The 11491-nt window shown below is 42.2% G+C and overlaps 2 long non-coding RNA genes across 2 annotated transcripts; both read right to left on the bottom strand.

Annotated features, from left to right (window-relative positions):
* Positions 1–8303: 8303 nt before the first annotated feature.
* Positions 8304–9722, bottom strand: LOC306837090. Its single transcript, XR_013780866.1, has 3 exons — positions 9476–9722; positions 9211–9303; positions 8304–8578 (listed from the first exon to the last, which is right to left on the bottom strand). It is a non-coding gene; the product is annotated as an uncharacterized lncRNA (long non-coding RNA).
* A 3-nt stretch (positions 9723–9725) lies between these two features.
* On the bottom strand, positions 9726–11093 carry LOC306837091. The gene is made up of 3 exons (XR_013780867.1): positions 11046–11093; positions 10096–10140; positions 9726–9989 (listed from the first exon to the last, which is right to left on the bottom strand). It is a non-coding gene; the product is annotated as an uncharacterized lncRNA (long non-coding RNA).
* Positions 11094–11491: the final 398 nt, after the last annotated feature.

The following is an 11491-nucleotide window of genomic DNA, read 5'->3' as shown; positions in this document are numbered from 1 at the left end:
GGTACCAAATTCCCCATACATGTGCACAACAAACTTTATTATCTACACACAACAGAAAATGACTGTAATGACAAATGCAAGAAAAGCTTAGATCTGCAGGGCTGGCATGAGATTTTCGGACATTGTAATTTTGCAGATTTAAGGAGAATGTGTGATGTTGTTGATGGGATGGTCATTGATAAAAAGGGAGGCATACCTACCCCTAGTTGTGAGGTCTGCATACAGGGGAAATTTGTGCAAACCAGAAACAGAAATCTAGATCGAAGGGCCAAAGCGCCACTTGACATGGTTCATACTGATTTAGCCGGCCCCATAGATCCAATGTCTCTAGATGGTCACAGATACGCATTATCTTTTACAGATGATTATTCTAGTGCGGTATTTGTTTATTTTCTGAAAAAAAAAAGAGTGACACCGTGCAAGCTACTGAAAAGTTCATAGCTGATATGGCCCCTTATGGGACAATAAAATCGATGCGATCTGACAACGGGACTGAGTACACGGGCAGAGAGTTTCGGACATTGCTGAGCGAGAAAGGTATCCGGCATGAAACCTCGGCCCCATATTCCCCGCACCAAAACGGCACAGCCGAACGCAGTTGGCGAACACTGTTTGATATGGCCAGGTGTATGCTCATCGAGAGCGAGCTACCAAAATATTTGTGGACATATGCTGTCCAGACCGCGGCAGTCGTAAGGAATAGGTGTTTTAACAAGCGCACTAAACAGACACCTTATTACATGTTAACCGGTAGGCAGCCAAATGTCGCTATGCAGAAGTTCGGACAGATCTGTCTCACAAATAGGCCTAGAGATAACTGAAAGTGACGCAGAGCGCGACTCAGGCGCAACAGGCACAATAAAAGCGGAGAAAGAAGAGCGTGAGAATGGAGATGCGCCTCTAGAGAGGCGCTATCCTGCCAGAGAGCGAAGAGAGCCAGAGCGTTATGGCGATTACATTTGTGGTTTCGGAGATGATATGACCAACATTGATTACTGCTATAAACTTTTATGTGATATCCCTTTAACATACAAAGAAGCTGTAAGTTCAGTAAACACGAAGAAATGGCGTAATGCTATGGATGAAGAAGTGCAATCGTTAAATGACAACTCAACATTCACCCTGACCACACTACCCGAGGGCAAAGGTGTAGTGGGGGGAAGGTGGGTTTATGCCTTGAAAAAGAACACTGATGGAACAGACAAATACAAGGCTAGATATGTCGCAAAAGGATTTAGTCAAAAACAAGGCGTAAATTATGACGAGACCTTTTCTCCAACAGCGAGCATGACGAGCGTAAGAGTTTTTGTACAAAAAGCGGTGCAGAATGATCTGATTGTCCACCAGATGGACGTGAAAACCGCATATTTGCATGCGCCAATTGAATGCGAGATATACATGGATCAGCCAGAAGGTTATGAAATAAAATCTGGAGATAATGGCGATAATGACACACTAGTATGTAAACTAAACAAATCCCTGTATGGACTAAAACAGTCAGGACGCAATTGGAACAAGATGTTGCATAACTATCTGTGTGAAATGAAGTTTGTGCAAAATCCAGTTGACCATTGTGTCTATAGTAAAGTCACTGAGAAAGTGAAGATTCACATAATCATATGGGTTGATGATTTAATTATTGCTGCTAGTGATGAGAAAATCTTGAAATGTGTCAAAGAAATGCTGAATTCCAAGTTTCAAATTAAAGATCTTGGCAAACTCTCTCATTTTCTTGGTATTGATTTTGTACAAAATGGTGACACTGTCAAAATGTCTCAGAGCAAGTATGTAAAAAAAGTTCTGGAAAGATCTTCTATGTTAAACTGTAAACCAAGAGCAACCCCACGTGAACAAAAACTTGATTACAGTAATGATGCGGAAGACATGGATGATGTCAGGAAATACAGAGAGGCAGTAGGGAGTTTAATTTACTTAGCAACCTGTACAAGGCCAGATTGAAGTTTTGTTGTGAGTAAACTGTCTATGTATTTCAACGAACCTTTTTCTGATCAATGGGCAATTGTGAAGCATGTTTTACGATATTTGAAGGGAACCCAAGACAAAGCATTGTGTTTTTGTAAATATGCAGAGGACAACCTGATTCATGCCTACAGTGATGCAAATTGGGCTTCTGATGTTGATGATAGAAAGAGTACGACAGGGTACTGCATCAGCTTAAACAAGAACGGTCCACTGGTTTCTTGGAAAACCAAACGACAGCCAACAGTTGCATTATCTACCTGTGAGGCCGAATATATGGCATTAGCTGCGACAATGCAGGAATGTTTACATTTAAAACAGCTGATTAAGTGTTTTGACGGTCAAGGTTACAAATGCTGTGTCTATGAAGACAATCAAGGAGCTATAGCTTTAGCCAAAAATCCAGTTCATAGACAACGCTGCAAGCATGTCGACATAAAATAGCACTTTGTTAGGTCCTTAGTGAATGATGGTGAAATACACCTTAAGTACTGCCCAACCAATGATATGGTTGCAGATGTGTTAACGAAGCCTGCTACTAAGTTAAAGCTGGAAAGGTTTAAGATGTTTGTTTGGAATATGAAGTGTCTGCATTTTTCTGTATGCATGTTCATAAGATGGAATTTGGGAAATGTGAGCAAGCGGGGGTGTTGAGATTTGTGCTCTAATTTCATTTTGTGTTGAGATTATGCCCCTGTCTGTATTTGTTTTTCTATTTTGATTTCCCATGTGTTGTCATGTGACCTAACCTGTGTAATTAGTGACCCTACAGGTGAACTTAATAAAAGTGCGTGTGCCCGCAATGCGGATGTTCACAGCAAAGAGAAGTTCATGTGTGTTTGTGTCTTCGTTTGAACGCTGCGTAAAAAGTTGTTCTGCTAACACATACATTGGCACACCTGGCTCCACCTATAGTGTTACATTTCTGAATTACAAACAAAATATTCAAAGCAAACAGAGATTTCTCAAACCGAGATAAATGAACAAGTAAAGCCCAATTAGCTCCAAACAGTATTATCTATCTATCTCTGTAAATATCTCTTTAGCCTATGTTTCTATAGGCTATATGTTGGTTTGCATATTTTGTACCTGTGCTTCCGTGCGCGTGTATCTGTGCTTACACGTACAACTATTTGGTTGGATGGTCGGATTCGTCCGTGCGCGCTTGCGCACACACACGCGCGCGCGCACACGCACACGATGCACTCTATGTTGGTGTCCGATAGACGGACGAATCCAACCACCCAACCAGCCCTGTGTGTTTGGGTGCGCGTGTGTGTTTCGTCTGGTTGGTTACATGGTCGGATTCGTTTGTCCGCCTACACACACAAGCTGCAGGCTGCAAGTTATGTTGGTGTCAGACAGATGGACCACTCGGACCATCCAACCAACAAGCCCTGTGTGTGTGTTTGTGCAGGCTGGTTGGTCTGACGGTCGGATTCATCTGTCCGTCGCACACCAACATAGCCTGCAGCCTGCAGCGTGTGTGTAGGCTCCAGGCTGCAGGTTATGTTGGTGTCAGAGGGACGAACTACTCCGACCATCCAACCAACTAGCCCTCCTATCTAAAGTGCATGTTTTGATGATTGTGGGAGGAAACCCACGCCTCAAGGGAAGAACATGCAAACTCCCCATAGAGGCCCTGACCCCCTGCAACTCAAGGCCCCAGAGAGTTCTTTTTAATGTTTGGTTTGAAAGAGCCTCTACTTATAACCTCGGTTGGCTCGTTCTGTGACGTCAAGAGTCACGTCATTAATTAGCTGCGCATGCAGAAAGCCTCTGTACAGTCTAAACACGTTGTGACGTCACGCTCCTGCTCCAATATGGTCTAAAACCGATGGGAGGTGGTGAAGTAAACAAACAAAGTATAGATAATAAATACATGTGTAACCTCCTGCCTGATAAGAGGGGGACACGTTCTGTCCTTAACAATGTCCGAACATCAACAGAACTTTCCATATCTTTCATTATTCATACATTGGCACACCTGGCTCCACCTATAGTGTTACATTTCTGAATTACAAACAAAATATTCAAAGCAAACAGATTTCTCAAACCGAGATAAATGAACAAGTAAAGCCCAATTAGCTCCAAACAGTATTATCTATCTTTGTAAATATCTCTTTAGTCTATGTTTCTATAGGCTATATGTTGGTTTGCATATTTTGCCCATGTGCTTGCGTGCGCGTGTATCTGTGCTTACACGTGTATTTGGTTGGATGGTCGGATTCGTCTGTGCGCGCGCGCAGACACGTACACGCTGCACGCTGTGTTGGACTGCGGTCAACGACAGATGAACGAATCCAACCATCCAACCAGACCTGCGTGAAGTTGGCCCCCCACCCCACGCAAAACTTCGGGATCAGGTACCTGATTTTTGTCGTCTCCTTGGTTTGACTTGTCAGTTAACAGGTCGACGGAACAGGACGGGCTTTCTTGTAGTCGTGATCCAATGATAAAGTTGAGACTGTACAGAGGCTTTCTGCAGGCTGATTAATGACGTGACTCTTGACGTCACAGAACAAGCCAACCGAGGTTATAAGTAGAGGCTCTTTCAAACCAAAAATTTAAAAGAACTCTCTGGGGCCTTGTGTTCCAGGGGGGCCTCTATGGGGAGTTTGCATGTTCTTCCCTTGAGGTGTGGGTTCACGGGTAATCCGGCTTCCTCCCACAATCATCAAAACATGCACTTTAGATAGGAGGGCGAGTTGGTTGGATGGTCCGAGTGGTCCATCCGTCTGACACCAACATAGCAGCATGCACACGCACGCACGCGCACCCAAACCCAAAGGGCTGGCTGGGTGGTGCGGTGGTGTTCGTGCCATAACACCCAGGGAGCTGCGTGTTCAGACCCAGCTGGCGCACCCCCGCACTCTGCTGGAGGCGCTGGAGCTGGCGTTGGAGAGGGAGATTATTGGAGGGCCCGCAGGATGTGACCACAATGGCGGTGGACCTGCTGTGAGATCTGCGGTTCAAGTGAATCCAGGTTGGCCACATCAGCGTGAGGTGCCCTAGGCGGGCTGATGATCAGGGAAACGGCCCAGGGTCTGCGTAGACGGGACGATGCAGACCCTTGCCCCTGTGTCCCGCATTGCCCCGTGTACGGACGGCGGAGCCCAGCAACACAGACGGGGGAACCTGGCTCCACTCCCTCCAAAAGCAGATGACACCATTGAGTCTGCAAGGGTGGTGGGCTGGACTCACTCGGGACAACTTCTGCCATGTCCCTGTTACCCTGGCGGAGACCCAGCGCATAGCCAGGGGTGACGACTCGATTGACTCGTTATCAGGCTTCTGCAGAGCTTGATGACAACACATTGGTTTAAAGCAGGTGTGTTAGAGCAGGGAGACATCTAAAAGTCAGAGGAAGCCGGCCCTCCAGGACTGGAGTTTGACACCTGTGATCCAATGCTTGTCTACTCACCACTTTCACAATGGTTGGTAGGTAGGTAGGTACACAGGTTGTGGGTTAGATGTAGTCTAGAAAAGTGAATGGATGGACAGGGCTGTAGATGAAATGGCTTTTGACTGATAAACAGCGACCAGAGAATTGTTTCATCACCACTCCTCTCTGGGTCTTAAAATCCATTTGACCTACTCTGGACTTTGTGTAACTTCATTCTATTTTTTCTGAACCTTTACCTGCATGTTTGTTTGTTACCCCTGGACACATCAGCTCTTTTAATGTCAATCCACTTACAGCGAGACAACAATTATCTGTTCATCTAACATTAAATGTTTTGAGAGATAAAATGAAGACATGATTCTCAGCCAGTTTTAATCTCTTATCTCTTTATTCATTGGTGCCGTGGTGCATTCAGGGACACGGAGCAGCCACCAGAACCTCCCCCAGCAGGATCAACAGAGCTTTTTACAGGAACAAAAAATAGATATTCAACAGAACTTCAAGAGATGGAAACAGAGGGCGTTGTCAGCTAAGTATTTAAACGTCAAAGTGAAGATCGTCACTCGTCACATTTCTGTTTCTCAGCTTAGAATATTTCAATTCACTCGAGGTTGTTCTATTACATTTAAATACCACGACTCTGAGTGACGTCTGATCTTTAGCAGAGTGCTGTTCTTCAGTCAAACCTGGATGTTAAAGCAGGAGTAGAAGGCCCTGATTGGACCAAAAGTACTGGAGGTCCTGCAGGATTGTCGACCCTTTTTTTTTTTAGGTAAACAGTAACAGACTATAAAGATTAACTCAGCGTATTAAGAGCTGATGAAGTAACTAAGGAGTTTGTTTGTTTGGCTTCTTAACAAACCATAAATCAGCACGTTGAAGTCAAGACTTCTGCAGAAGGAATAAAACACTTAACCACCTGCAGAAGGAAATGAAATTATTTTGGTTATTAAGCTAAATTGATTTACATCATGCCCAACTCAAATTTGATTGGAAATTGAGCAAGCTAAAAAGTGTTCCAGATCGTCAAGACTCTCGGTCCGATGGGAGAAGGGGACCAGGCTCGACCCAAGTTCGGGGATGAAGACAGTTGCTTTGAGTACATCAGCAATTTCATGTGCAGTAAGCCCTTGTTAGAATCCGAGGATCAGGGTTTGTCACAATGAATTTGAAAGATGTAGTGGATGAAGTCATTCAAAGTCGTGTATCTGAGCCACTATTACAAATAGCAGCCAAAGTAAATTCAGATGATCAGTTTAATGCTGATGGTATTGCACAGAGTCAAGCTAAGGGTAATGTCAAGTTAGCTTTACATGTAGATGATGAAGATGAGAGACAGCCTGTTTTTGGTAGGGCAACTCACCATGCAGATGTTAATCGTACAGTTGCGAATGACACAGAGCTGCAGAAATTACTTAAGAGCTCAATCAGAAAATTATGCAGTACATGCCCACATCCGTTGATCAGTCTGCATGTCAGCCACCTGTAATGACACAGTCCAGGTCACAAAGTAGAAATGTATCACAACATTCAGCTAAAAGTCCTGTTGAGCACTCAAAACATGTAACACATGACAATGGGTTTTCCTTAAGAGACCTGTCTTATCTCCATCGTAGAGAGTTTAAGATTCAAGGGGGTCAGATTGGAGACCAGGGGTCAGACATTAGTTACAACAACATTTGTCGCCAGATAAAAGAAGCTTTTAAAGAACAGTTTAGTGATGCTGAAATTGTCAGAGCTGTCCTCCAAGTCATCAAGCCTGGAAATGTCAAGGACATGCTAATGAACAAAGATGAACTTACAGTAGAGGAGCTTAAAGACTTCCTACACTCTCACCTTGGTGAACAAAACAACACAGAGCTTTTCCAAGAGTTAATGTGCACCAAACAAAATGACAATGAGACACCCCAACAGTTCTTATATAGAGTCATAGGACTGAAACAGAAGATCTTGCTTGCTTCGAAACACACAGACACAGACATAAAATACTCTGCCAGCACGGTCCAAGATGTTTTTCTCCACACTGTATATCAAGGTCTAGGGCACAGACATGGTGACATTCAAAGGGAGCTAAAACCACTGCTTGAAGATACTACAGTCACTGATGAAGCTATCCTGAAACAACTGAAAAAGGTGATGAGTGATGAAAGTGAAAGACAGCGTCGCCATGGTCCAGTCACTCGTCAAAAGCACACAAATGTGCACAGTACTCAGGTTGAGATAAATGCAACTCAGTGTCCTAGCGTGAAGGAGGAAAGCACAGGAAGAAAACCTAAAATGGACACAATACAGCAGTTAACAGAAAAGGTTGAAAAGCTGACAAGTATTGTTGAGTTAATGAAACAGTCGTTACAAAAGCCATTAGTCTTAATGTACTAGAGATAAAGAAAAGAAAACAAGGCAAAAACTAAATTCCCATGGATCAAATTGGCAACAAACAAAAATAAGAAAATTAACATTCACAGACCAGGAATCTGATATTAATGGGATGCTAGTAGAAAATGTCCTTTGAATGTAAGCCAGTAAAAACAAAACATGAAACGAACTCCATTTATCCTGACATGAGTGATGGAGGAGACAATGGATGTGAGAAGTGTGGAGGGTAGTCACACTCAGAGATAAAATGTGGAGGTAAAGTGAGCAAACTGTTCATCCAGTCTAAACCCCCGTAATCTCTCTCCACTCCCCATGACTGCATATGATGTTGATCGTGTACTTCCAGCAGTTCAATAAACAGCCTCTTCTTCCCTGTAACTTAAGTCAATTCTGAGTCCAATTCTCAAGTCCAAAATGTTGTAGGTCATAGAGTGTCTTTATATGGGGTGAAAATGAAGGCAAGAACAATACAACCAAAAATAAAGATCCGATGATGAACTTTGCCAACAAGTGTTCACCTCATTTTTCAGCTGCTGTATCTTTGTGTTCAGCTTGTGCCCATCCAGGTTCATTAGGATCTTCTAGAAAAACTCAAATGTGTACTTGAGGTTGTCTGGAAAGTTTAGATCCAGGGCATAAATGAGCCCAAACATCATTATGACCCCCATGATGACACTGTCCACGTTGCTCAGGACTTTGATGCCTTCCATAACAACTCCCACATCCTCTGGCTGCCTCTCGCCATCTCCACGGATTATGTATATCCCCATGACCGTGAGGATCAATGTCCCTTTCTGCATCCTCAGTGGCGGAGGCCTGAACAACAACACAAAAACATAACACTTGTATTAGATAAAAGGCTGAACACCACTAACAGAAAATCAACTGTTTTGTGGCATGCATCTGTAATGTGTTATATATGAATTTGATTTTTTTTTTTAAGTCCTCATTGCTTGTCAAATCAATCATGTATCTATCATGAGTTAAATGTGATTGGAAAGTTAACCATATATATATATATATATATATATATATATATATATATATATATATATATATATATATATATATATATATATATATATAAAATAATATGTTTGACATTGGGCCAGTAAATAACTTCAGCAAGCAGCCATGAACATAATGCAATTGCTGCTAAATGATCCTTTAGGCAACCACATCCCTATAGAGATGGACCTGTGGGACAGAAATAGCTGTTTTACTCCACAGGGCCTCCGACCATTTGCCACTATCAGCTTAGGAGACTCTGACTCTGACTCTTCTTGCACCTACCAGTGATTTCAAACCAAAATAAAAATTTAAAGAGCCACATTGTTTACAAAATGCCAAAAGGTTGTAGTGTGTTGAGCTCAAAGGACCACAATATATGTAAATATGAATCTGTAACACTATTTCATGCTACTGTGTAAGACGAACTATTGACTTACCAGATATTCCTCGAAGAAAGTGTCTGGATCTTCATTGAGGTAGATAACAAGGCTTCTCAGGATGCACTCCCTCCTGGTGTCAATGTCGTCACACTAAAGCAGGGGTGAAAAATCAAAACAGAATTTGGCTAAATATTGGTGCAACAGTGGCACAGGGAGGGGGGCAAGTTGACTAGAGGGTGTGAAAAAACAAGATAAACTAACACACACACACATACATATATATATATATATATATAAAAACGGTTCGAGTATTTCTACTTACCAAATCTATTTTTGCCAGAACGTCTTTGATTTGTTGCCCCTTCACTCCTTTGCTTTTGAAGATCTGCATCAACTTGAGTGAAAAGTGGTCCAGTTGTGACATAAACTTTGACTTCAGTGGCTTTGTAGTGATCCGCAAGAACTCCTCATTAATCTGAAAAATATATTTTTAAAAATCTTTAGAAAAAATTACCATTTTCTTACAGTTAAATATCAATACAAGTTACAAGTTAACTTACTTCACTCTGCTGGAATTCCTCAATCATGGGCCTCTGTTCATGACACTTGAATGTAGCTACTTCTGCTGTTTTGGGAGTTTGCTGTTTACCATGAACTTTGTATGTATGATTTAGTAGCTTACTCCATGTACTAAAACCTGCATGGGCAATCTGCATATGGACATGGATAGCGATAACTGCCCCTTAAATGCCCGTGAGTCTGCCTAAAATGCTGCAACAACAAATACCTGCTAGATAGTTCCAAACTGCATTCTTTACACTGCCACGTTCATAGTCCTGAAATAGAGAATAAAGAGAATTAGCATATATAACATCACATCAAAAGGATGACAATGATAGAGATCAGCTTGTACCAGCATTAAACACATAACCTATTACTTACAATCACTAAGAGGCTGCCACATGAAGCTTGAAAAAAAAGATCAATCTGCAAAAGATGATAACATTAAGTTGTGAGTGCAAGTACCAGAATACCCAGAAATGCAGACAAGTTGCAATTGAATTAAAGCTCTGACCAATAAAACAAGATAACATTTAGAATAGGCTACCCATTATTTGACAAACAATTAAGTTTCAATAATTAAATTCAAGACATGAGATTATTTTAAATTCTGCCATTTTATTAAAATAAACACAGGAACAATATTAACCTTCCTGCATGTATTCACTGACCATCTATAACCTAGAATCTACATTTACTGCTTAATCGACAGCTTTACTGAAGGAGAGAGGGTGTGAAAGAGGCAGAGACCGGCGGAGATGATGGAGTTCAACAAAACAGGGCAAGCTCAACACCAACAGGATCTGGTGCCTGAACTTCAACCAGAGTCACTCGCGATAGCGCGAGATAATACTCTTTATGAGGTATAAAACACTATATAATCCTTATAAACACGCATTCAAACACACATACAGGCAGTCTCCGGAGTGCCGGAGCTGACACGCAACGCAGCGGACCCAGCGGAAGCACACACATTGAATAAAGTAAAACTACATGGGCAGACATTACATGCATTTATCTCCGACTGTCGAGTCAATAATCTTACCCGCTCACGCTGGTCCTCACGTTCATCCCGGCCTGACTTATGTTATATAATAAGTGAGGGCAAATTCGTTCACCTCACAATCATCGTGCAGTTTTCCGACTGCCGTGTTCATTTCTGGACTATTAAACTAGCGGCCATGTTGGAGGTTACCAAGCTAGCACGCAAACTCGGACTTTAAAAGTAAAGTTCACCCCCACAAACATTACACGAATTGTGGTATATAGCACTGAATACACCAGCGGTACAGTCTACAGTATTACAGTTATAAAAAACAATTAATGCTTACCAAAGACCGAGCTCCAACCTGCTGCAGGTTTCCCGATTACGGTTGATGTGGTGTAATCCAGTCGAAAGACGTTATGGCCGCGAAGATTATGCGCATGCGCAAAGGGCGGCTCCAAATTCTGAACTCATTTATTTTGCGTTAATCAACATCAAATCAATCCCACAGGATCAATTATGAGAAAGTTTATGTTTCACTGACTAAATATATCTGTCTATATTTTAAAACTCGATATTTTTTAATAAATTCAACAATACTTAAGTGTGTCACATCTAAGAAGGGCTTGAATCAGTTTTTTGAGTGTATTAATAATAATCTTCTATAATATGCTTTTGTCCAACCAGACGAAACACACACGCGCACCCAAACACACAGGGCTGGTTGGGTGGTTGGATTCGTCCGTCTATCGGACACCAACATAGAGTGCAGCGTGTGTGCGTGTGTGTGCG

Source organism: Symphodus melops (genome assembly GCF_947650265.1).
Source record: "Symphodus melops genome assembly, chromosome: 16".
Classification (NCBI taxonomy): domain Eukaryota; kingdom Metazoa; phylum Chordata; class Actinopteri; order Labriformes; family Labridae; genus Symphodus; species Symphodus melops.
Note: the sequence above shows the minus strand (reverse complement) of the source record. Positions and strands in the feature narration are given on the sequence as shown.